General features: G+C 35.8%; 1 protein-coding gene across 5 annotated transcripts in view; it reads right to left on the bottom strand.

Moving 5' to 3' along the window:
* Lingo2 (leucine rich repeat and Ig domain containing 2) overlaps positions 1–27,678 on the bottom strand; it is a 1,050,166-nt gene that overhangs the window by 697,177 nt on the left and 325,311 nt on the right. The window contains exon 1 of one of the 5 annotated variants that reach the window (XM_041667317.1): positions 12,897–12,955. The exons of the other annotated variants lie outside the window; for them this stretch is intronic. The gene's annotated coding sequence lies outside the window, so the exon portion shown is untranslated. Of the gene's footprint in view, positions 1–12,896; positions 12,956–27,678 lie in introns of those variants that run through there. 5 annotated transcript variants of the gene reach the window in all.

Raw genomic sequence — 27,678 nt, 5'->3', positions numbered from 1 at the left:
TTGAAAATCCAAATAAATAAGTAAATACATACATACATAAATCAAAGAGATAGAAACATTTCATATCTGTGTAATTAATTGTTTTGTAGTGGGCATATGGAAACTTTCCTAGTGTACATGTCTTGTTGGAGTTAGCCCTCAGGATAGCTAGCTGCTAGCTGCTCATTGTAAGGATGAAGACACAAGAATGTGAAAGCAATCACCTAGTTATGGTGTGGACAACTTACCTACCACTCACTAGAAAGCCAGAGAAGGAAAGAGTAAAAACAGTTGATACTTCTCCTTTCCTTTCTTTTGGTCTCAAATAGCCCTCAAAGCCTATCTGGGACCCCTTGCCTATCAGACTGAGTCAGGAATTATACAGACTTAAAAACAAATATGTGAAAAGAGCTGTGGCTGCATAGGGAGATACGTGGAATACTTCTAGATGCAATAGGGAAAGACCAGAAACAAAAGAACCTCTGATTCTGGAGCTTTTTATTGTAGGACAGTGTATATTTTCCCTTCTTTCTTTGCAGCAATCCTAAGAGTAACAATGTATGCAAGACTCTTGATGAAAGCAGAAAAATTGTATTCTGATGAAAAAAAAAGTTCCACCGTAGCACATGTGTATGTTAGTGAATGTTAATTTGCTTAGTAACTGAATGATGATGCAGTTTGAGCAGCTGTCCAATGTTACTGGTGTTGGACCTGGGAAGATCAGATTTCAACATCTATCTTGTGCAATAAGGGAGTATGGAGGTGGGGGAATACGCATCCAGCACCATTGTGTGGGAAATACCTAAGCTTAATGGCACAGAAAGAAATAAGTAGTCTCACTCATGATGAAAACACTCACCCTGCATTCATGTGTTATTACATCGGCCAAGAAACCAGTGTTAGCTTTTAAATGTATGTATTGTATTTGGCTACTTAGACTAGTTTGTATATTGTTTTTGATATGAGACAAATCTTTCACACACTTGTTAAATGAGGAAAGAAGAATCCAGAGTAAAACTTATTTTCTCCACCAGGAAGCTTTTCTTGACTATAGTATCACAAGTATATAAAATTATGAATAACAGATACTACAATATGCCTGAATCCAAATGGAATTGTATTTCACTTACAACTGGCAGGTGCCCTTTACAATATAGCCATTTCAATACTATTTCAAAAGTAGAATTGTTTTCTCTAGAATGATGATAGGCAGCAATACTGGAAACGTGTCAAGGCCACTTTGCACTTTAGTTAATATTGATTGTACTCGTAAAATTACTTATTTACTATGAAATTTTTTCCATAAATATTCTCATCAGTGCCAATATAGATATGTCATTAAAACGACTGTGTGAGTGTATGTGTGCCTTGTGCAAGCATGCATGTGTGCATGCTTGTGTATGCTTATGTGTTTGTGTGTGTGCTTCTGTGTAAATGTGTGTGTCATTGACATGTTCATGTGTCTGTGTGCATATGTTCAGGTATGCATGGAGAAGTTAAATCTTCTTGATCACTTCTCCATCTTGGAATTTTAGACAGGGTCTTCCGCTAACCCCAGTACACCATGATCCAGCAAGTGTAGTTGACTAACAGGCAGTGTGACCATTTTGCTTCCAATTTGAATTACTTAGGTGTTTGGGATTCAAATTCAGATCATAGAGCTAGTACAGCCAGGACTTTACTATGTGGGCTACGCCCCCATCTATAAAACAAATGCTTCTTTTAAACTGTTATACTTTTGACTTTGAATTGCACTGTGCAATCATATCTATACCCATTTTCTAAGATGCTTTCCTTTTCTCTCAACAACACAGGCATGTTCTCTTTAACTTGACATATTTTTAACAATGACTATATATTAAATATGTGTACTGCCTTTCAGATAAAGTGCATGAAGTAAAACACAATTTTTGGTTATAGTTTTTATTTGAAGTTATTTAAACAATTTAGCAGGGAATAAGAAACACAAAGAAGTTAAGACGAAGTTATAAGATATCAAACTAGAAATTATACTTTTAAGATTAAATTTTGCAATGACAAAATAGATATTCAAGTAGAACTTACAGTTAAATTTTATTAGTAAAATGCATAAACACGGTTATAATACTAATCAATTATCAAAATGTTTTTACGTTAAACTGAAATAAGATTTTATGAAATAAAATATATAGTACCTACTAATAAAACCATTCCCACAATCAGAAAATAAAATAATAATATAACCCTAGTCACACACATTAATGATATTTTGTATAACATCAATAAAATATTGACTTTACATTCAGATTAACTTAGAGTCAATTTTTACTATATTGAGTATTACCAATTGACGATTTTGATATTTATCTTGGAGTTTATGATACTGGACATGAATATAAAGAAAAGAGACAATAAATGGACATATCTGATGAGAAGGATTTCAGTTTTGAGAAAATGAAGAGAAATAACGCACATTTTAATTGTTTTTTTTTTTAATAAATAGAAAGTCTTATCCAAGCAGCCTATGGTTGCCATGTACTACAATAGAATAGTGGATTCTGCTGCAGAAAATCTCCTTAGTTTTGCTTGTGTATACACACACACACACACACACACACACACACTGAAAACTTTGCAGAACAAAGAAGAGAACAGCAGGAGAAGCATAGAGAAACTGATGCAGAAAAGTACATAGTGGAGAGTTCATTTTTGCCTTCAGATCTTTCTAGGTTCTGTGCTTGCTGTGAATCTTCTTCTAAAGCCTGAGGGACACTGAGGCTGGCGCTCAGAGGTTCCTGACAATAAGCCACCTGAATAAAATGGCTTATACCTGCTCCATCATGGAGCAGTTGTCAAGTCACAACACATAGTATGTAGAAAGTTGTTAGAAAATCAGAATCTCTTATGTATCAATTTACTGATCAGATCTGAATTTCAACAATATCTTCAAAATATACCTATTCATATTATAGTTACGAATGTATTGATACAGTAAGAAAAAAAGAAACTGTTAATTATTAAACTAAAATTATTATCTAAACAATTTCTATCCTTCTAAGTCTCAAAACTTACCACTATGTTTTGAAAAATTAAAATAAATTGAAATGAAACAAAATCATGAACAAATGTACTATGCTAAGATTTTGAACTAGGTGTTTGGCAGAGCTCAGGCGAAACATAAAGTTAGTTAAAGGAAGCTAGTTAGTAGTCATTAATTGACTTTTTAGGTCATAGCCTCAGTATGGGGAATTCTCCTCCTAAGACCATGGGAGAATTACTTACTTTCTATTCTTTAGTACCACGATAGTGTTATCTTCCTATGAATACCAGTGTGATGGCTAATATTGTTTGTCAGCCTGTCAAGATTTAGAATCATTTAGGATAGAAAATTATAGGAATCCTTGTGAGGGGTTATCTCTATTACCTTTGCTTCCAACAATGCCTGTGGGAGTATAATTTTGGTTAGATTAACTTAATTGAGAAGACTCACCCTAAATGTGGGCATCATCATATTCTGGGCATGCGGCCTGGACCATATAAAGAGAAGCTGAGCTCTTGTATCTGTTAGTCTGTCTCCTGACTGAGTGGGAAACTTCTGCAGTTGCCTCACTCACCTGCCACTAAGACTGCCCACCTATGATGAACTGAGCCCGCCATCTGGGAACCAAACTATAGTCTTTGTCTTTGAGGTGCTTTTGTCAGGTTATTTTATTATGGCAACAGGAAAAGTAATAGAACTCCAAGGAGCTCAATACATCTTCATTAAAGTATATCTTCAAACATAAGTAGAGAAGGCTTGTACTGTCTAACTCTCTTTGCAAAGGAGTCACAAGGATGGTTTGCATATTTTTATATGTATACATGTGAAATTAAAAGTACATAAATGTTTGAATCACTAAGTTCAGGAATAATAAGTCTCTATAGAGTAAGCAGTGCAGGTATAGACTTGGACAATAGCTTAATAAGTGCAAGGACCATGGGACTATGGTGTTGCTGTTCCTACTCATACTGGTAGACTTGCTTTATCAAGGAAAATAAGTGATAATACAAAATAAGAAAGTTGGTTTCAAGGCAGAGTCCTACAGAAAAAGAACAGTTATAACATATAGAGTGCTAATGTGTAATTCAGATATTTCCAAGTTCTTACAATATCTATAGTATTATCTATAAACATATTACTGGGTCATTCAATTGATATAATAGAAGAGAGAGGAAATAAAGATGATGCATCTGTACTGTGTTATGACACGTTAATGCAGACCTCCAAAATCCCTTTAGAATTATCGTGGATGCCTGTTCTTCATAAATCTGTCTATCTCCAGCTAGACATGTTGACACTTGCAGCTAATCCCCTCTCAGGAAGGTGAGAAAAGGTAATCATGAGCTTAAGGCCAGCATGTCTACTCAGAGAGACCTGTGTGAAAAAGATAGGAAGTCTGTTTGCCACTTCTTCTGCGGTCATTACTCTTCTAAACACGTGTTCACTGTCTTTAACTATCAAGCCCAAGAGGAAGCTCACCCTTCAGCAGCAGCTTCAGAAGTTCTTTACATGATGCCTATGACCAGCCATTAGTGAATGGAAATATAACTTCGGTCAAAAAGAAAAAAAAACTTAGTATGTGGCTTTATCAATAATGACAACCAGTGCTATAAACACACACACACATACACACACAGGTGCATGTGTGGACACATACACACTTCAGAAGTAATAATTATGGGTGAGCAATTGCTCTATAAATTAAGAAACCTTAGCACATAAAAATTCACAAAACCAGAATTGACTGGTGACAATATATGAAGGACAGCTTTCAAACTGATTTATTGAAGGGTCAGATACCAAAGACGTAGCAGAGATACCAAATGAAACACTTGTGATGAATTATCTACATGAACTTGGGAGCTCACAATTCTGAACAAACACTATTATGACTTTGTTACCTTCTGCTGAGAGATCTACAATATATATGATTCAAGATCTTTAAAAGATAGTTACTGTTTCAAAAGCTCCTAATTATGCACCCTCTAAACTTTTTAGGTAGTATAATTTGATATTTATATTAACATTTATGTGGCACATAACAAGTACACACATGACAAGTATATCATATACAATTGGCTTCTTAGTACATATTCTTATAATGATGAAAACCCATTAAATGATACACAGAATCCATGGAAACATTCTTGTTTGATAGTTTGTATGAAAAGGAAGATATATGCAATTAGGATCACATTAAGGAAAACAAGGTAGATATATCAATAACCTATGTATAAAATAATAATGGCATAATTTTAAGCATAAAGGAATATAAGAAATGAAAATCTTTAAGCTATATATAGGAAGCTAGGTTCTATGAACCATGATTGATAAGAAATATTTCAATAATTACTCCACCTCTTCAAAACCACCTTGCATGAAATAATAATGAATCTAAATGATGCTGTATTTCTTTCTTTTAATTTTGTTTTCCAGGATATCTGAGGTACATTTTAAAATTGAATTGCATACAAAACTTTACTGGAAAACAAAAGTTGTTTTTCTATGTGAGAATACAGATGTGAGCTGCTTCTAAAAATAACCACTGGAAAATTTTACAGATTTATATGTAGAAAATATAACTTTAATGTAATATTTAAAAATTGTAATGTACTATAGAGGTAAATTATTAGGTGTTGTCTATGCTGACTGAGAAGCAGAGTCTTGAAGCAGGGTTGCTCCGCTCTCTTCAGTCTTCAGCATTTTTGTCCCAAATGTTCCAAAAAAGCACCTATCCTGTATCAGGCTCTTCTTCCAACCCTGTAAGCATCAGGGAAAAATAACAGGCTCCTCAGGTTCCTTTTGTCCCCCAACATAATATTTTTATTGAGTCTTTGGGAATGTACCCTGGCCACATCACTTCCCAGTCCTCCCAGGTTCACCTCCTACCCTGGTGACATTTCCTTCAAAATAAAAGAAGAGGGAAAGAGATCCAATTTGTATTGTACGTATACTCATTGGAGCATGGTCAAATTCCACACGTCCAGACCCTTTAAGAAAACCAAATTCCCCACCAGAAGCCATCAATTGTGAAGAGGTACACTTTAGCATCCTTTTTATAATTTTAAGAGTTGTCTTCAATGGCCTTCTATCTAGGCTAAGGTTCTTAAAAATACAGTAACCTTGAGAACAACTGGAAGGTAAAACATTCAACCCAGGTAACTAGTGTTTAACCCATCAAATAAAAATTCCTGCAGTAGGAAAAGGAAGCCCTTTAGTCACGGAATCTGTATCCAAGGAGAATAACTCATTTAAGACCTCCTGTTCACTGCCCATACTGCCCCAGTCAGTTTGTGCTGGTTAATAGTAAGTGTCTGATTTGATGATGTTACTGTCTACTGCTCTTCATTCTCTACTTGAAATTCTCACCTGCAGGCTTTATTTGTTCCATCGTGGACATTTTGGAATACAAAATCCAGTGGGCTGCTTGAACAGGGTTTCTCTAGTGTAATTATCCTAGATATTTATATGCTCAATACTTGAGAATCCTAACTTGTGTTTACTCTCTCAATTAGTGTACTGCACTTGTCTGTGCTCATCATTTCGAACCCCTGATTTAATGATGTTGTTATCTGTTGACTCAATTTATTCACTATTTGCTGTTTTATTCTTTTATTCCTTTTATATGTATATTTAATGCACTTAGTTATTTGAAAACCAAAAGCATAACTATTATGTATCATTATCTGTATAGAACAATAAGCACCATAGTATAACAGCAAAGAACAATGAATATAAGAAGAGAATTCTGAAATAACAGACATTGGATAAATATGTTTTTAGATATAATGTCAGCTCATTCACTCAAATAGGACTGACTAAATACCAGTGTTCTGGGAACCATGCTGAGAAAAACACACTTTTGTTTATAATACATACACAGAAACATTTTTATTTTTCAATACAAACACACATGTGTGGAAGACACAGGGACAGAGAGAAGGAAACAAGGGGAAATTATAAGGGAAGAAGCAAAGAGCCGTATGAAATCTGATGGTGTCTTAGAAGAAGGCAGCATAGCATGGCTGGAACTGGTGTGATGTGTTCTCAGTACTGATACTATATGTATTTTTGAAACTGATGGGCAAGACGTATACAAATTAAGGAATACCCATCTCTCAGGCAAGTCCAGTGATATGGAAGATATGTTGATTGACACCTATCACGGAGGATGGAAGGAACCCCTGCCCTAAAAAGCAGTCACAAACAAAAGGAAAAAAAAAAGCCAACACTATAAAAGAAATGTTTTTGGAGAGCAAGCGGTCCTACATTTGCTGGCTATCTAGTAGGAAAAATACTAATGATTTTTTTTCTGTCCTGAGCAGGGTAATGGAAACAGAAGAGAAGTTATGCTAGGGTGGCAAAGGATCAGAGAGCTAGAAAAAGCACCGAGCTGGGACAGATATTCTTTTGAACTTTACAAAGACTTTCTGCATTTGTGAAGGCGGTAATATAACCTATGAGGAGTAAATATGATACGAATGTAAAGGCTTTACCAGTGGGAGGAAGAGCTTAAGTGCACCATAAGCATTAGCTATCTCCATTCTCATCATCCTCATCACTCAGTCTGACAAAGATAATGAGTGCATTAGAAATAAGACATATAATTTTCCAGGAATCAAAAATTTCCTCCTAGAAGAGCCTCCTTTAAATTATAAGGTAAGCTGATGAGGAAATAAGAACCATTACAAAGAAAAAAATCATTTCGCAAACAACTTTTTTTTTCAAAACAATGACAGTAATTTTTCTCTCTCGCCTTAGAACTTCGGCTCCTTGACTATGTTTCAATGATTCTACAGCATCTGACATGTTGATGATTTTGATGAAAAGAAGAGCAGAATCAAAATGACATTTTACATGTCAGCAGTAAGAAATAGAAAAGAGATTTAAGATTTGATGCATTTTTTTCCTAAATCAACTTAGGTACATATTTTTGTTTCATGGGAGGTAACTCTTTCTGTCCCACAGAAAATCGACTTGGTAGCAGAAATTTTTGTGTTAAAGCATCTTCTATGTTGACATCTACTATATTGTCCAAAAACAGATAATTGCTCCAATCGTACATTGTGACCTACCAATAAATACCGAGTATTGAGGCTTCAGTTTATAATAGCCTCCTAGTGCATGGTTTCCCCAAGAGTCACATTCATTGCTTTTTACCCCTTCCTTGACCTTCTCTCTGGAGACTGTCCTTTGCAAATGTTCTGCAGTCTCTTACACCCCTGCTCTGTGTTAATTAAAATGACATCCAAATCATTTGGGGAGACTGGCTCCCATAGATGCATTGCTCCAAACTACTTATAATTAATCCTCCCCTCAACACTAGCAGTAGCCATACCATCAGCCATGAAGGTACTCAGAAGATTAATGAAACTGGATGAAATAAATGGAGCTGTAATTCAGGAGGACAAGCTAAACAGCCCCTCTATGCAGACACTGCCAAAACTAGCAGACTGTAGCTCATCTCTTATTGAGCGGTGACAGTAAACATTCATCAAGCTAAGGAAAATAATGCTCCAGCCTTTAAATGATATCTCACTCTATGCATAGAGACAAGAACACTCTGGCTCTCTCTTCTAATTAACTGTAAGTAACAATGAGACTATGTTACAGTGCATACAGATACTTTGCAGCCAGTTCAAGTGCAAAAAGTATGCCCTCAAACTGCTTGATTAGAGAGTAAGCCACATGTAAAAACAGATGGACAGCTAATTAGGCTTACTGTAAATCAGAGCTATATGGAATGATTGGCTATAGATACTATAATTCCAGAGAACCCGTGCCTTGAAATAGGCAGCAAATCTGAACCCTAATTAATGTTTCCCAGGCCATTTCCTAATCAGATTTCCACATAAAAAGAATCCTCTCATTTGAAGGCAGAGGTTTGAATCTTTGGTTGAAACACAGTTCTTTCCTATGTTGAAGTTTCAAGGATAAAACTTCTTGGGCTTTGGGGGGAGGAATGAGTTGAAAGCATTAATTTTCTCTCCAAAAATTAGTTGAAACTATCAGGTGAGTGTATATTGTAGAGGAATTTAAGAAATGGAACACTAAAAAAAAATAATTTCAACCAGGTGGTGGTGGCGCATGCCTTTAATCCCAGTACTTAGGAGGCAGAGGCAGGTGGATTTCTGTGAGTTCGAGGCCAGCCTCGTCTATAAGAGCTAGTTCCAGGACAGGCTCTAAAGATCAGAGAAATCCTGGCTCAGAAAACCAAAATAATAATAATAATAAGTTTCTTGTATAATTGTAAATTAAATTGTAATAATTGCTAAGTAAGTGTTGTGGAAGTCAAGACGGAACTTAAAAATAGTAAGCAATAAAATTTAATATGTATCTTAACCAGAAGAAATTGTATTTATGTATCTTGCTCTAAAATAATATTATTATTATTATTTCAGTGGAGACATATCATGATTCAAATTAGTAAAACTTCTTTTCATGGCTACTTTGATTTTAGAGACTATTTAGTTTCTGTCACATGATGTGATGACTTAGGGATACAAAAATAGTCTCCACATTAATGCAAGTGTGATGTATTATCTCTTCATTGCCATCACCTCAGAGTCACTGTGTGTTCTCACTTGTCTGTATACTGATGTGATGATCACCCTCGGCTACTTACATTTTTCCATCACTAGTTAGTGGTATACGTTTCCAAGCAGAAGTTGTGCTATCTATCTATCTTATATTGGTAAACATGAAATGTTATCCACCAGGCAACCAAAAGAGTAATTAATCATTAAAATTATAAAAGATACTGAAGCCTTGCTTGTAAAGTTCCCAGTCTTCAGTATGTCTGTGATGTAAAGAGAAGACTGTGGCTTCGCTATTGCTTATACTGAAACAGTAATAGGAATGCCTAACTTTACATAGAAAAAGTTGTTTCTGATGATCAGCAAGCCCTGTGCGTTTTGGAGCTCTTATCCATGTTCACTAAATGTTGACTGTGATGTGCTGCCCAAAACGTTCAGTCTGGTTTTTACAGAAAAAAAAAAATCTCAATTCTCAAAGAATTACAACATGTTTTCTCAAACGATTACAACATGTTTTCTCAAAGAATTATAACATGTGAGTTAATGCTTCCTTTATTTTAGTGTAGATGGTAGGGTATATATATCTCTGAAATTAGAGAATACCTTCATTTCAATGACTCCCCTAAGACTATAGCTATAGTTTAGCCAATAGTGTCTCTTTTGTTAAAATCTCATATTTTTCAACTTAATGCCTTTTAAATTCTTGTTTCTTCAGTACCCCAGTCTTTGAAAGCTCTGACAATACAACTTGAAATAAAGGTAATTAAGGAGTTTAGAGGGAAGTAAGCACAACTGGAGATATTTTACAATTTTTTGTATGTGATTATTTAGCTTTCATCTTTTTCCTCTACAGGTTTTAATTCCCTGTCCATGTGAGTGGTCATCTATAAGGGCAAAGAAACTGTAGAAACTAAAATAACATCCATGTTCACACAGTAGTGTTAAGACAATATTACCTACTGTTAAAGATCAGTTAACATGCCCAAAGAGCCTGTAGAAGATGGGCAGATACTTGTTCAATCTTGTATTCATTTGCCTTATTTATTAAATTTCTGGGGCTGAAGAGATGACTCAGTAATGAGGAGCACTTACTCCTCTTGCACAGGAAGTAGGTTCCATTCACTGTACCTACATATTGCTTCAAAAGCTTTTATAAAACTGTTGCAGAGGATTTGAGGCCCCCCTTTTTATTGGTCTCAATTAGAAGCAAGCATACATATGGTATACGAACATCCATTCAGGAAAACAACTTGTACACATAAAATAAAAATATTTTTTTAATATCTGAAATTTCCATGTAATATAGTTTTTTACCTATAGAAAAAGAGCAAGATAGGAAAATAAGTTTCTTGTATAATTGTAAATTAAATTGTAATAATTGCTAAGTAAGTGTTGTGGAAGTCAAGACGGAACTTAAAAATAGCATGCAATAAAATTTAAGATGTATCTTAACCAGAAGAAATTGTATTTATGTATCTTGCTCTAAAATAATGTGTCTGTAATTTAAGATAAAATACTGATCTAAAAAATACAAATATTTTCCAAGATAAGCAAGCTTAAAAGTTTATCATTAAGCAAACCAGTGTCTGAATTTCTAAACTACAACAAAGCTAGAATCTTCTAGAAAAAGAAGCCATATTTAAGTTTCTTTTGTAGAAATCATAGTATCATTATTCCTTCTGCTTCCTCTGAAACAGAGGCTGTATTTAATATTCCTGCCAGTTCTCATGCTAGAGTGCCTTCAATTTTGCTATGATGACAACAGGATGTTTGAAAGCATTTCAGGAAAGGATTGAGATTCCCTGGTGATTATTTCAAAGACTGAGGTTCTATACACTGCATGTCAAAACACACAGAACTTTCTGTCCTTTAAATCCCATTCTCTCAACACCTGTCCCCAAAATAAACAGTGCTACTAATTAACAAATTCATTTGTAACTTGATTATATGTTGAAATGTGAATATTTAAGGTCTTAACTTTGAATAATAACACAGAAATTCACTATTGTCCTATTTTCCCTGGTACAAAAGAAGCACATATTTCAGGTGGTTAATTTAGTACTGCACAGTTATTAGCAGTTAACAGCTACCCGAGTTCTAGGACTTCCTTTGCCAATAAGTCGTTTTGAGGACATAACAGTGCTACTCTATTCGGTATACTGTTTACTGCTCTTTGTAAATTTAATGAATTGACAAAAACATAGTTATCTTGACGTTTTACTCTGTCTCAATCCAATTTAAACACTAAAGTGAAAGCTCTAAGGTTCACATGAGAAAAAACAAAAAAGACCATATGGTATATATATACATTTTTGTCACATTTATATCTCTTCTAACTTGACATTTTAGGTATTCTGTTCATTATCTTGCTATGAGGGTCTCATAATAAAAATAATGACTCTGTTAACACATTTAATAGGATTGGGTTAAGGTATCAGAATGTCTCTGAAGTCCAGTGGGATCTCTGTCTTTTTGAGTTAGCCTCTGAAATCAAGAAGTTATTACCACTAAGTATTTTGTAGTACAGTATTATATAGAGGAACTATGTGCTATAAGAAACCACTGGGTCACCTCACTCAAAATGATGTTTCTAGCTCTTTCCATTTTCCTGCAAAATTCAAGATGTCATTTTTTTTCTCTTGTTTAGTACTCCATTGTGAGGTAACCCATACACAGAAAGAAGTATCACATGTACTCACTCATAAGTGGCTTTTAAACATAAGGCAAAGAAAACCAACTCACAAATCACAATCCCAGAGAACTTAAACAATAATGAGGACACTAAGAGAGACATACATAGATCTAATCTACATGGGAAGTAGAAAAAGATCTCCTGAGTAAATTGGGAATGTGAGGTCCATGGGGGAGAGTGAAGGAGAAGGGAGAGACAGGTATGGGAGCAGAGAAAAATGTAGAGTTCAATAAAAATTAATTTAAAAAAAAAGGTGAGGAACACTAGGTTTCTGAGAGGATGGGAGTGTGAGTTCAAACAGCCCAAGTCAGAGTTAGGGCTGATGACCATTTATTCACAGAAGTTGAAAAGCTGGAAAGTTATTTACAGTGTTTCTCTGACCTGATCTTTACCATTCTCTCCGCACCTTGAGAATCTGTAAAAGTCAAGATTAGCTATACCACCCGTACCATCCATCTCCCAGAACCTAAAGGAGAACTGGAGAAAAGTACATACTGTTGTAACCTGACTCCCAAAATGTATATTACTGCTACATTTAACATGTGAAATCCTTAAGGGATCTGATGGTCTGTATTGATTATCAATTTGACTAGCGTCATTTGGGAGAAAAGGCTTTGGTCAAATCAGTGCGGGATTATCTGGAATAGGTTATCTGAAATGGATGACCTACCTTAAGAGTGAGTAACACCATTCTCTGGGGTTAGATCCTGTAAAAAGGAGAAAACCACCTAAACACAATCATTCATTGCTCCAAATTAATTTACCTTTTTAGATATTTCACTGGATCATCATGAGTTGGTTATTTCTCAACAGTTTCTCCAGCCTCCTATAAAATCATCTTCCCAGTTACTGAAAGACTAACATTACACGATAAGGCTTCATTCTAAAAAATAACCATAATGTGATTTCTTCTACGGTTAAGTATAAAAATATATTATGAGGCTCTTTTTGTTTTGACATATTTGGTCCCATTAGAAAACACTTTTAAAATGAAGAGTAAGAAAAGTTTGTCCCACTTAAAAAGCTAATAGGCTTCCTTTTTGATAAAATTTTAATGAAAAGTCTGTGTTCTCTAATTGTTTTCTATTTTCATATTCTGAGCTTAAAACATTTGTAATCAATTAAATATGGAAGTCATTTGGTATTGTTTTGGTAAACCAATCTCTAGTCTTGGGAGAGTTAGCCTATCTCTAAGTAAGAACTAATTAAGTATCAAACATATTTTAAAATTTATAATTGAGAATATTTACTCTATGGATGACTTGTTGAATGAATTGGAACCAATATCACATGGAATTTTAGTAAAAAGTAATATAAGCTATCTTTTTACTGAATTTTATCAGATGACATATTCTACAGAAACAAAGGATCCATAATTATTTATTTATTTTGTATCACTAAATTATAGGCTCCTTGAACGTAGAAATAGAGTTTAATTCGATAATAACAAGGGATAGGTATTACCTAACACAAAATCATAAAATCTAAATAAATAAAATAAGATAAAAAGAAATGCAGAATTATGACATTCCTTATTATTTATGATTATCTTTTCTATTACATCACTGCCGTGATACAGAGTGCTCTCAATGGTCAGAGGCATGACGGTGACCAATAAAAACAAAAACAAATGAAAAAATGGTGGTTGCTAAAACACCTCAGTTCTCAACATAGTACAATTTTCAATCATTCTTGTTCTTTCAATGCATTTTCAGCAATGCTTTAAGCTTCTGTAGAACCAAAAGCTTTTAGAGGTAAATGCATCAATTACACATAATCTTGTGATACAATCCTGCCGTAAATCCTTAGTCATTCATCCCCAACCCACAGAATGTCATCTGCTTATTTTGGATGTACCTTGTTACAAAGAGAACTAGTGGAAGTAGGTCTCATACTGATTTCATTCCCTTGATTATTTTGCTTGAAAGTATATTTTTGTTTTCAATGATACTATTGTTCTTATATTTTCTCTGGCATTATTGGCTATAAATGTTCACGTTTGGGCAAAGATAAAAATATCTGGCTTTTTGGGTGAGTTATCTTATGTGTATACTCTCTGCTTATTCAAAAAAGAAAAAAAAAGAAAAGAAAAGAAACAAGCCAAGACAGCTCTAACTTAATCCATTGAGCACAGTCTTGGTTTGAATTTTTCTCTTGAGGTTACTCTTATGTAAAATGCTAGCATTGTAAGGGTGGAGTTTAAACAATTCATTTCACATAAGAGTCTTTCTAGGACAAGGTGAAATCTGGGTAATTTAAGGATAGACTATATAGCCAAGAATGCATTGCATTTTATCATCAATAGTGACCACTCAAAGGAGAAATAGAACAATAATCCTATTCTTGCTTGCCTATACTTCAATATTGTGAGTCGAATAATTTATGATAAATATTTAAAGACTAAATATTTCTCTCTAAATATTTCTAAATATTTCTCTAAATATTTAGAAATATTTCTCTAATAAATAATAAATATTTCTCTAATAAATATTTCTCTAAATATTTCACTCTCTAAATATTTCTGCCATTATTTTTCCTTTGACATTTAAAACATTTGTGTGAAGCAATAAATAAATCTAGACCATGAGTTTTCTTTTATAATATAATATGAAAGAATAAAGTAACCAAATGAGGCTAAAACTGACTGCAGAATTGTTTAGAATGGAAGAGGTTCAATGCATATCTGAATTGTATGCATTTATATTGAATTTCTTTTATCTGTGTGGACACAGATATAAGGGACCCTTGTTAAAAACAAATCTTGAAACTAGAATTTTTTTCATTAAACTGCCATTTCTGTATAAGATAAGGCAAAATATTGGTTCATGGTGCAGTATGTAAAATTTACTTGGAAAAATGGTAGTCACCACAACATTGTTATGTTTCATTATTACATTTCATTTGTATGAGTTTTGTTGGCTGATACATGTGTTGGTAGTGTTGCCCCTAATTTGGTAGATTCCAGAATCAAGAAATTAAGTCATTGGCAGCTCTGCCCTTTGAAGAACTAAGACTAGTATCACACAGAAAGTTAGTGGTTTTCCAAGAACTAATTGTCATAAAAACAACGAATCTGAGTCCCATTTTTTCCCTCTGGCTTTCTGCCTGACAGCATCCCTCTCTCTTAAGGATGTTCCTTTCATTGTCATGGTACATTGGGCTGTACCCCAAAGGAACCTCCCCAAATTACATTAAAGCAAAGTCTGGGGGTCAGATTCATGTAGAGTTCTATGACTTAATGGCACTTTTTTTTTTATTTTCCTCAGCTGACAATCAACGAAATTGCTGCTATCTGTGTTTGGAGGGGAACAAAGGATAACATGGGAAAGAAGAAATCCTCCAACTCAGGACAAGAACAACTTTCTGCCATGTGAGAATAATAACTGATCTCTTAGAGGATGCAGAACATTTCCTCCTGGCTTTCAGCATATCCTTTTTTCAAAATTCTCCTACTTTGTTGGTCATTCTTAAGTCTCCTTTTTAGAATGTCAAATCCTTTGCTTCATTATTAATGGTAGGGTTGCATATTTTCTCTTTTCACTTTATTTGAAGGTTTTATAGGCTGAATGCTTCCATCATAAGAGGATTGGTGGCTGAATTCAAGCTGTCAGGTTGGGTGGCGAACAACTTTACTTGCTAAGCTATTTCACAGGCCCATAACTGAGAAATCTTTATAACACTTGTAATCTTTATCATTGCCTTTCAGACACATCAAATTTATGTTATCTTCAACCATAATATAAACCTGTCTATCTATATGTCTTGGTATAATTTGGAAGACATTTCTCAGTATCTGTATTATTCTTTTCATTCTGAATTTAGCTTAAAGCTGAATTATCTAATAATCAGAATATATAAATAACCATATAATTACTTTTATTTTTTATATTATTCTTTTCAATTTCTATGGCAACACTCATAATTTTCTTATTACTCTTTTGTTCATTTACTCATTTGTTATCCATTCACTAATTTTCTGTTCTTTAACTTTTCAATGAAATCCATGAGAACAAGAAACTTTCCTAGGTTATTTAAATCTACCACACGAGGGGTGCATAGCAGGCAGAATTCATTGAGTGTCAAAGTAAGCTTTAGTTTCTGTATGTTTTTTAATCATTCCACATGAAATCAATCTCTTTTAAATTCACTGCAGCCAATTTTAAACCTTTAGTTTGCTCTTGTGATAATTTAGAGGGGGTTTGTACCAATCTTTCTACTACAAATTTGCATATGATTAGAATGTGATTCATTATGTAAATATATATTTGTTAAAAAAATACAACTGAGGTAAGAACTAAAGAGAGACGAGGGGGTATATGCCTAGCTAAAATATATACTTTAGTATTACTATGTGATTATCTGATAGCACTTTCAAATGACTCTCAATAAATAAATATTTTCATTGGAAATGACATAGATGATACTTTTTTTCCATTAATGAATGCATTTGAATGTAAAAAAGTGAAATGTAAATTTGCTTCTTTTCAAACCCATCTTTGGTGATGTGCAATCATTTCCTATTGTTCTGGGTGCATCATACTTAAACTATGCCCTATTCACCTGACAAAATCACGCTTCTTACAGCATGAAGGCTGTCTGTGTAAATCTCTATGCTTAAGGGCTCATTTAAATACTCATTGGCAAATCTATTACCACAAAGTATCATAATCACACACACACCAGCACAAAGCAAGTATGTGTATCTGTTGCTTACCAACTCTGAAGAGTCTAACATTTTCTGAAAGAGCAAACTCTACAATAAGGAACTAATTTCTCAGGAATAGCTACTTTTCATTGTTTTCAGGGTTCATGCTTCAAGAGCAAAGTTGTTCATGCTCTGGTAATAGAGGGAAAGGAGAGAAATGTGTCCCCTGTAAACTAGGATTCCAGCTATATCAAGATTGTGAGAAGGGAACATAAGGGACACAGGAAAGATGTACCTGAGGCTGATCAGTGAATCTTTGTATCCAATGCATGTCATGGACAGTGTTGGCTTTTATACTGATATTTATGACTGAGATTTTTAATGATTCTAAGTTCTAAAAAACAAAGAAAAAATTCTGTGTCAGCACAACTCTGGACAATTATACTGAGGGCCTGTACTCTGCCTGCTATGTTACAACAGAGTCGACCTTATCATTTACCTTGACTACTTTGGATATTGATAGGTTTCTACTCTTGTAATGAGTACTGCCACAAGAATGAGAGATGACTTGAGTCCATTGATTCTTTACTCCTTTTCCTTCCTTTCTTTCTTTCTTTCTTTCTTTCTTTCTTTCTACTTCCTTGATATCCTTACTTTGTAAATATTTAAGGAGCATGAACATTCTATGTTGTCAGACATGGAAAATATAGCAGAATAGGATCAGTCAGTGATTCTATGGTCACAATATAAATGAGTAAATTAATAAGGCAGCTATGTTTGATAATAAGAGGCATAAACCAAAGGATCTGGGTATAAACAAATGGTCTAACAATTGGATGAGTCTAGGTTCTATGTTACGGAGGGCAGCTTCTAAACTCAAACATGGAAAGAAAGAAGGATGTAGACATACACACCTGAATTAGAAAAATTCCTCTGAAGAGGACATGAATGCCTAGAAGCAGAAAGTGTATTGTATATGAGAAATGGAAGGTCATTATGATTATAGAAAATTTATCATAGGTATAATATGAAAATGTGAAGAGGTGCAGGATAAAAATATAACTACCAGCTGATACATGAGCAGTATCTACAAAAAATAAGCCAAACATAGGATCAAGAGTATTTCTTCCTCCATACCTCCTCTCTTCCTATCCCATTCAGATACATCCAGATCCCCCCACTCCCTGTCTCCCTCCCTCCCTCCAATCTTCAGCGGCATAGCGCCTCCCTGCTCAGCCTGCTAGGGCGCTGGGACCGAACCCGAACCGGGAGGACAAAGGGGTGGCCTGTAGATCCTTTGTTCCCATAGCCTGCCCACAGCCAGCAGGGTGGGCCCGTTGTTTGTGAGCTAACCAAGCAGCACGGAGTTTCGATCTGGGCCCCAAGTGAAACATCATTGTGGAGAAACATCTCTGGGGAGTGACATCACTGGGAAGGTACATCAGTGGGCAAGAAGACCTGATCCTGTAAAAGAAGATCCAAAGGGGAGTATTGGGAGGAAGAGATGGGCAGACGCCAATGCAGGAATTCTCCCAACAATCTGAAAAACAACACGAAACCACCAGAAGCCAGTGACCTCACAACAGGAGGACATGAACACCTTAATCAAGAAGAAGTAGAAAAAACTGACTTCATGAAAGTGATTGACACCCTTAAACAGCATATAAAAAACGCCCTTATAGAAATGGATGAGAAGTATAACAGAAAGTTCGAGGAATTGAGTAAATCAGTGAATGATACCCTAGGAAACCAAGGAAAAACAATCAAGCAGATAATGGAAACAGTTCATGACTTGAAAACTGAAATGGAGGCAAAGAAGAAAACACAAACAGAGGGCCGGCTGGACATGGAAAATCTAGGTAAACGAATAGAGACTACAGAATCAAGCATAACCAGCAGAATACAAGAGATAGAAGAAAGAATCTCAGATTCTGAGGATAACATAGAGAAAATAAACACTCTGATCAAAGAAAGCAGCAAGTCCAACAAACTCTCATCACAAAACATTCAGGAAATATGGGACACAATAAAAAGACCAAACCTAAGAATAATTGGAGTAGAAGAAGGAGAAGAAGTGCAGCTCAACGGTCGAGAAAATATACTTAATAAAATTATAGAAGAAAACTTTCCCAACCTGAAGACAGATGTACCTATGAAGGTTCAAGAAGCATACAGAACACCAAATAGGCTGGATCAAAAGAAAACATCCCCTCGCCATATAATAATCAAAACACAAAATATACAGAATAAAGAAAGAATACGAAGAGCCGCAAAGGAAAAAGGCCAAGTTACTTATAAAGGTAAACCTATCAGACTTACACCTGACTTCTCTATGGAAACCATGAAAGCCAGAAGGTCCTGGATAGATGTACTGCAAAAACTAAGAGACCACGGATGCAAGCCCAGACTACTATATCCAGCCAAACTTTCGTTCACTATAAATGGAGAAAACAAAATTTTCCAGGATAAAAACAAATTTAAAAAATACATAGCCACAAATCCAGCCTTACAGAAAATAATAGAAGGAAAATCACTAACCAAGGAGTCCAACAATGACCACAATAACTCAGACATCTAGAGACCCTTCACCAGCGCAAATCAAAGAAGGAAAACACACAAACCCTACTACTAAAAAAGTGACTGGAGTTAACAACCACTGGTCATTAATATCACTTAATATCAATGGCCTCAACTCACCTATAAAAAGGCACAGGCTAAGAGATTGGATAAGAAAACAGGATCCAACATTCTGCTGTCTACAAGAAACACACCTCAACCACAAAGACAGGCACCTACTCAGAGTAAAGGGCTGGGAAAAGGCTTATCAAGCAAATGGACCTAAGAAACAAGCAGGTGTGGCCATACTAATTTCTAACAAAGTTGACTTCAAACTTAAATCAATCAGAAGAGATGGAGAGGGACATTTTATACTCATAACAGGAACAATTCATCAGGAAGAAGTCTCAATCCTGAATATCTATGCCCCTAATATAAAAGCACCCACATACGTAAAAGAAACATTACTAAAACTCAAGGCAGCCATCAAACCGCACACACTAATAGTAGGAGACTTCAACACTCCTCTCTCACCAATGGACAGGTCAATCAGACAGAAACCTAACAGAGAAATTAGAGAATTAATGGAGGTAATGAAGCAAATGGACTTAACAGACATCTATAGATTATTCCACCCAAAGAGGAAAGAATATACCTTCTTCTCTGCCACTCATGGAACCTTCTCGAAAATTGACCACATACTCGGTAACAAAGCTAACTTACACAGTTACAAAAAAATATTAGTAACCACCTGTGTCTTATCAGATCACCATGGATTAAAGTTAGAATTCAACAACAATGCTACCCCCAGAAAGCCTACAAACTCATGGAAACTGAACAGTCAACTATGGAACTATACCTGGATTAAGGAAGAAATACAGAAAGAAATTAAAGTCTTCCTTGAATTCAATGAAAATAAAGAAACAACATACTCGAACTTATGGGACACTATGAAAGCAGTCCTGAGAGGAAAGTTCATAGCACTAAGTGCCCACCTAAAGAAAACAGAGAAAGCACATATTGGAGACTTAACAGCCCACTTGAAAGCTCTAGAAAAAAATGAAGCAGACTCACCTAGGAGGAGTAGAAGACTGGAAATAATCAAACTGAGGGCTAAAATCAACAAAATAGAAACACAGAAAACAATCCAAAGAATCAATGAAACAAAAAGCTGGTACCTGGAGAAAATCAACAAGATTGATAAACCCCTATCCAAACTAATCAAACGACAGAGAGAGAACACGCAAATTAATAAGATCAGAAATGAAAAGGGGGACATAACCACAGACACAGAGGAAATTCAGAGAGTCATTAGATCTTACTACAAAAGCCTGTATGCCACAAAACTGGAAAATGTACAAGAAATAAACACTTTTTTAGATAAATACCATTTACCAAAACTAAGCCAGGACCAGGTGAACAATCTAAACAGACCTGTCAGTCGCGAAGAATTAGAAGCTGTTATCAAAAACCTCCCTACCAAAAAAAAAGCCCAGGACCAGATGGTTTCAATGCAGAATTCTACCAGAACTTCCAAGAAGACCTAATACCTATACTCCTTAATGTATTCCACAATATAGAAACAGAAGGGTCATTACCAAATTCCTTTTATGAAGCCACAATTACTCTGATACCAAAACCACTCAAAGACTCAACCAGGAAAGAGAACTACAGGCCAATCTCACTCATGAATATCGACACAAAAATCCTCAACAAAATAATGGCAAATCGAATCCAAGAACACATCCGAAAAATTATCCATTATGATCAAGTAGGCTTCATTACTGAGATGCAGGGCTGGTTCAACATACGAAAATCTATCAATGTAATCCAGCATATAAATAAACTGAAAGAAAAAAACCAGATGATCATTTCATTAGATGCTGAAAAAGCATTTGACAAAATTCAACATCCATTTATGTTAAAAGTCTTGGAGAGATTAGGGATACAAGGGTCATACCTAAATATAATAAAAGCTATATACAGCAAGCCGACAGCTAACATCAAATTAAACGGAGAGAAACTCAAAGCCACCCCACTTAACTCAGGAACACGACAAGGCTGTCCACTCTCGCCATACCTCTTCAATATAGTGCTTGAAGTTCTAGCAATAGCAATAAGACAACATAATGGGATCAAGGGGATTCGAATTGGAAAGGAAGAAGTTAAACTTTCGTTATTTGCAGATGATATGATAGTGTACATAAGCGACCGCCAAAACTCCACCAAAGAACTTATACAGCTGATAAACAGCTTTAGTAATGTGGCAGGATACAAGATCAACTCCAAAAAATCAGTCGCCCTCTTATACACAAAGGATATGGAAGCAGAGAGGGAAATCAGAGAAGCTTCACCATTCACGATAGCCACAAACAGCATAAAATATCTTGGGGTAAATCTAACCAAGGAAGTGAAAGATCTATTTGACAAGAACTTTAAGGCATTGAAGAAAGAAATTGAAGAGGATACCAAAAAATGGATGGACCTCCCTTGCTCTTGGATTGGGAGGATCAACATAGTAAAAATGGCAATTCTACCAAAGGCAACTTATAGATTCAATGCAATCCCCATCAAGATCCCATCAAAATTCTTCACAGATCTAGAGAAGACAATAATCAACTTTATATGGAAGAACAAAAAACCCAGGATAGCCAAAACAATCCTATACAATAAAGGATCTTCTGGAGGCATTACCATCCCTGACTTCAAACTCTATTACACAGCTACAGTAATGAAAACAGTGTGGTACTGGCATAAAAACAGAGAAGTCGACCAATGGAATCATATAGAAGACCCGGATTTTATCCCACAAACCTATGAACACCTCATTTTCGATAAAGGAGCTAAAAGATTACAATGGAAGAAAGAAAGCATCTTCAACAAATGGTGCTGGCACAACTGGATGTTATCCTGTAGAAGAATGAAAATAGACCCATATCTATCACCGTGCACAAAACTCAAGTCCAAATGGATTAAAGACCTCAATATCAGCCCGAACACACTGAACCTGATAGAAGAGAAAGTGGGAAATACCCTACAACAGATGGGCACAGGAGATCGCTTCCTATGTATAACCCCAGAAGCACAGACATTAAGGGCAACATTGAATAAATGGGACCTACTTAAACTGAGAAGCTTCTGTAAAGCAAAGGACATTGTCACTAAGACACAAAGGCAACCTACTGACTGGGAGAAGATCTTCACCAACCCTGCAACAGACAAAGGTCTGATCTCCAAAATATATAGAGAACTCAAGAAACTAGACTTTAAAATGCTAATTAACCCAATTAAAAATGGGGCACTGAACTGAGCAGAGAATTCTCAACAGAAGAAGTTCAAATGGCCAAAAGACACTTAAGGTCATGTTCAACTTCCTTAGCAATCAAGGAAATGCAAATCAAAACAACTTTGAGATATCATCTTACACCTGTGAGAATGGCTAAAGTCAAAAACACCAAGGATAACCTTTGCTGGAGAGGCTGTGGAGGAACGGGTACCCTCATCCATTGCTGGTGGGAATGCAATCTTGTGCAACCACTGTGGAAGTCAGTGTTTCAGTTTCTCAGAAAATTCGGGATTATCTTACTCCTGGACCCAGCAATACCACTCTTGGGAATATACCCAAGAGATGCTCTATCATATGACAAAAGCATTTGTTCAACTATGTTCATAGCAGTATTATTTGTAATAGCCAAAACCTGGAAACAACCTAGATGCCCTTCAATGGAAGAATGGATGAAGAAAGTATGGAATATATACACGCTAGAGTACTACGCTGCGGTAAAAAACAATGACTTCTCGAATTTTGCATGCAAATGGATGGAAATAGAAAACACTATTCTGAGTGAGGTTTCCCAGACCCAAAAAGATGAATATGGGATGTACTCACTCATAAATGGTTTCTAGCCATAAATAAGGGCCACGGAGTCTACAATTGCTGAACCTAAAGAAGCTAAGTAAGAAGGTGAACCCAAGGAAAAACATATGGTCATCCTCTTGGCTAAGGGAAGTAGACCAAATTGCCGGGGAGAAAATGGGATCTTGGGGGTGGGGTGGGATGGGGGTAAGGGGAGATGGGGAGAGAAATGGTAGAAGGGAAGGAGGGGGGACCTGGGTAAACAGGAGAATTGGGATAATGGAAAGGTGGATAGGGAGCACGGAACCACAATTCTTAGTTAAGGGAGCCACTTTAAGGTGGGCAAGAGACTTGACCCTAGAGGGGCTCCCAAGTGCCCAAGATGAGGTTCCCAGTTAGTTCCTTGGGCAGCTGAGGATTGGGAACCTGAAATGACCCTATCCTAGAGCAATACTGACGAATATCTTGCATATCATCATAGAATCTTCATCTGATGATGAGTGGAGATAGAGACAGAGACCCACACAGGAGCACTGGACTGAGCTCCCAAGGTTCCAATGAGGAGCAGAAGGAGGGAGAACATGAGCAAAGAAGTCGGAACCACGAGGCGTGCACCCACCCACTGAGACAGTGGAGCTGATCTACGGGGAGCTCACCAAGACCTGCTGGACTGTGACCGAAAAAGCATGGGACAAAACTGGACTCTCTGAACATGGCGAACAATGAGGGCTGATGAGACACCAAGGACAATGGCAGGGGGTTTTGATCCTACTTAATGTGCTTGCTTTTTGGGAGCCTAGCCAGTTTGGATGTTCACCTTCCTAGATATGGACGAAGGGGGGAGGACCTAGGACTTACCACAGGGCAGAAAACCCTGACTGCTCTTTGGACTGGAGAGGAAGGGGGAAAGGAGTGGGGGGAGGGGAAGAAGAGTGGGAGGATGGGGAGGGAAATGGGAGGCTGGGAGGAGTGGAAACTTGTTTTTTGTTTATGTTTTTTTTCTTCTTTCCTCAATAAAAAAAAATAAAAAAAATAAAAAAAAATAAAAAGAGTATTTCTTCCCATGTGTCTGTGTAGAATGCTTAAAAGGTACCAAGGAATTAAGATCCTCATAGGAAACAGCACAATGTCATTTTCTGTTAACAAGACTGATATTGAACTCAGAGCCAGGCTCTAATAATAACACAAACCCACACATAACCCCAGAAAATCACACACATAGTCAACTTTGAGGTTGGACTCAAGCTCTAAGTCATCCTGGGTGATATCCAGGGGCCATTATGCATGACCACAATTGCTAGAGATTCTAGCACAAAGGCATAAAAAGAATATGAATATGAAGGTAGGCACTGACAATTAGGTTAATTTTTATAGTTAAAGATAGTTTTGTAAAGAAAACCAATATTATCTGGTATGAAATTTGATGTTTGTAAATCTGCTTACAATGTTAGGAAAGTTTAAACAATCCAAGCAATAGTTCTATCATCAATAAAGCACAAGATTAAACTTAACTAGTCTTCAAATTACCATTTGCTTTAACAAAGCAGCAAAGTGCAATAAGGGATTGGATGAGAAAAAAGTAAGAAATGGTGCCTCTGGGTTACTTAAAACACGACATAAATAAATTCAAAGAACCCCCTCCAAGCCATAATAGAAGCCAATCTTCACACACTATCAGAAGTCTTCAGGCATGTATGATGAAAGCTTACAATGTCTATATATAGCTAATGAATAAACTCTCATCATATGACTCATGATTGTGATTCCCTCTAAAAAAGTCTATACTTTTATTAGATTTTCTTATAAACAGGATACATATGTCAAGAGGAAAAATAAAGCACATTTTAAAAATCTACTTTTATTGTCTGGGATAGGAGTCTAGGAAGTCATTGTGGGAGCAAAGACATTGTTTGCTGAAGCAATTATTATTTCTTTGTGTGGAAATTGGGCAACAGCATAATTTAGAAATGATCAACATGAATAAAACCTAGGAAGTAAAATGAAATGCTAGGTAAATTCTGAAACCAAAATTGGAGTTTTACTTTCATTTGAATTACAAGGAAATGGAAGAAGTGCCAAACCATGATACTCAGCTCAAGTAAAGCTCAAGTCAGCTCAAGTAAAAAGTTTAATCACCATAGCACTGGAACTTGACAACATCAAGAGAAACTAATGCCATCTTATAAAAAGGATGACCTTAAACCATAGAAAACTATCGTAATTATCAGAGCCTATAGGGACCTGACGTGGTGCTATCAGGGTCACTTAGCTTGTCTAGAACCATTCCTATCAAGCACCTTTATTTTACTAATATCAGCATAGCCAGTTGACTGACAAGCATTATCCCTTTTACTTTGTCACTGACTGTGCATAGCAGAGTGACCACAGAAAGTGAGAGTGTGTAATAATGTTCAAAACACTAGAAGAAATGATATTAAATTATTTAACTAAAGGCATGATGTTTGAGAAAATACTTACGCTTCAACTTATTTAAACAATACACCATATACATGCACTGAAATATTAAGTCATTTTATTAATGGGCACAACTTATATGATTTCTAACTATACTTAAAAGATCAGTGTGTTCATGCCTGTAATTCCAGCACTCAGGTGTCAGGAAGATAGCCACAGTTTTCAAGAGCAGCTTCATTCATGCAGCAAGGTCAAGACCTGCCTAAGCTACTCAGTAAAAACCTGCATCAGAAACTTAAAAAATAAAAATTAAAGTTAAACTAAAAACACTATCAATGTTATTATGTATAAAATGATAAACAAAATGAGAAATTTTCAGAAAGTCTTAGTCTTCCTGACTTGGAATATTTTTCAGATTATTTTCATGAACATGAATTGTAGCAACACAGCTAGTAGGATGCATTGGACATAGTCCTTTCACTTCTGTGTTTTCTCCCTTCCTCCCACCTCAGTTGCACACTTACCAGGGACCCAAGACACTGAAGACACATGTATATCTATTTATCTATATCTATCTATATGTATGTCACGTATATACAACACCATACAACATATATTATGTTATATAAGTGATTACACACACACACACATATATATATATATATAGTATTGTGTATAATATATGGAATAGATATGGGCCATGCATAGAATTATCTAGAACATGTTTAGAGCATCAAGATATATCTACCTTCTCAAGAGACTTTAGATCCCTCACAATTTCTCCACACTGGAAAATGTCAGGGCTGAGACTCACAATAGGATGCAGGGTGTTGAAGGGGTCCTCTGGTGAGGAACTCCTTACTATGGGTGTGTTGGGATACACACAAAGATGTAGATCATGCTTCATCAGATGAGTCATTAAGGAGAAGGAACAGACACGTACCAAGTACCCTTTTAACAGCTAAGTTTATTCATTACCTTTTCTTCAGAAGGCATTGATCTTGTTTCTCCTGAGCTATTTTCCAATTTTTCCCCATCTCTAATGTGCCAATTTGAAATAGTTTGCTAACATATTACCTTATGGATTTATTATATTTTCCAGTATTCAAATTCTTTTAAATGTCTCCAGAGCTAAATTAAAACACGTTGATGTCTCCTTTTCCTTTTAGCTCTTTTCATCCTCTTCTTTCAATACATCAGATGTAACATAAAGTGTTCTATTTTCTCTGCTGTACAAAGTTCATCCTTATTTTATTTACTTGTTTAGTTTTGTATTTGCTTTCCCTTTAAAAATCCAATTTATCATGATAGTAATAATCTATGTTCACAAACACACATGTTGCCAATACAAAAATCTCTACTATTGCATAATTGATCAATAAACTAAAATTTCTTGGTGATAAGAGTTACACAAACTAATAGCATACTGAATCTAGAATAGTTTGAGTTATATAGCAAACTGAGAATTTTCAGATGCCATGAGCACTTGACATCCAAATGTACCCTACATCAGGGAGGAGGTGAGGTCGATCAGTGAAGGCTTCTCTCCAGAGGCCAAGCACTGAAATGTACCCTACATCAGGGAGGAGGTGAGGTCGGTCAGTGAAGGCTTCTCTCCAGAGGCCAAGCACTGAAATGCACCACATCATTCATAATTGATCCTGGCAGGAGAAAAACACAGCCAGACATTTAAGATGGCACCAGATGGATGTTTTTCATGCCTGTAAACTAACACACTGAGATGATCGCATTTAAAAGTCAGGCATTGTTTTAGGAGGATTTCCTAACATTCTTGGATTTGGTGGAGATATGAACCATTACTAAATTCAGAAGATACACATGGATAGAAAAATGCCCCTTATTCCATTGCAAAGAAAAGGAATGCTTCCTATTCAAATATATTCACTTGCTAGTATTTCACTCTGAGAATTTTACCCTCTCTCTTAACTGTGTTTGCTTCTAACACATTTACTTATAAAT

Source organism: Microtus oregoni, unplaced genomic scaffold (genome assembly GCF_018167655.1).
Source record: "Microtus oregoni isolate MIOR12 unplaced genomic scaffold, Mior012 000017F_ref0000208, whole genome shotgun sequence".
Lineage (NCBI taxonomy): Eukaryota > Metazoa > Chordata > Mammalia > Rodentia > Cricetidae > Microtus > Microtus oregoni.
Note: the sequence above shows the minus strand (reverse complement) of the source record. Positions and strands in the feature narration are given on the sequence as shown.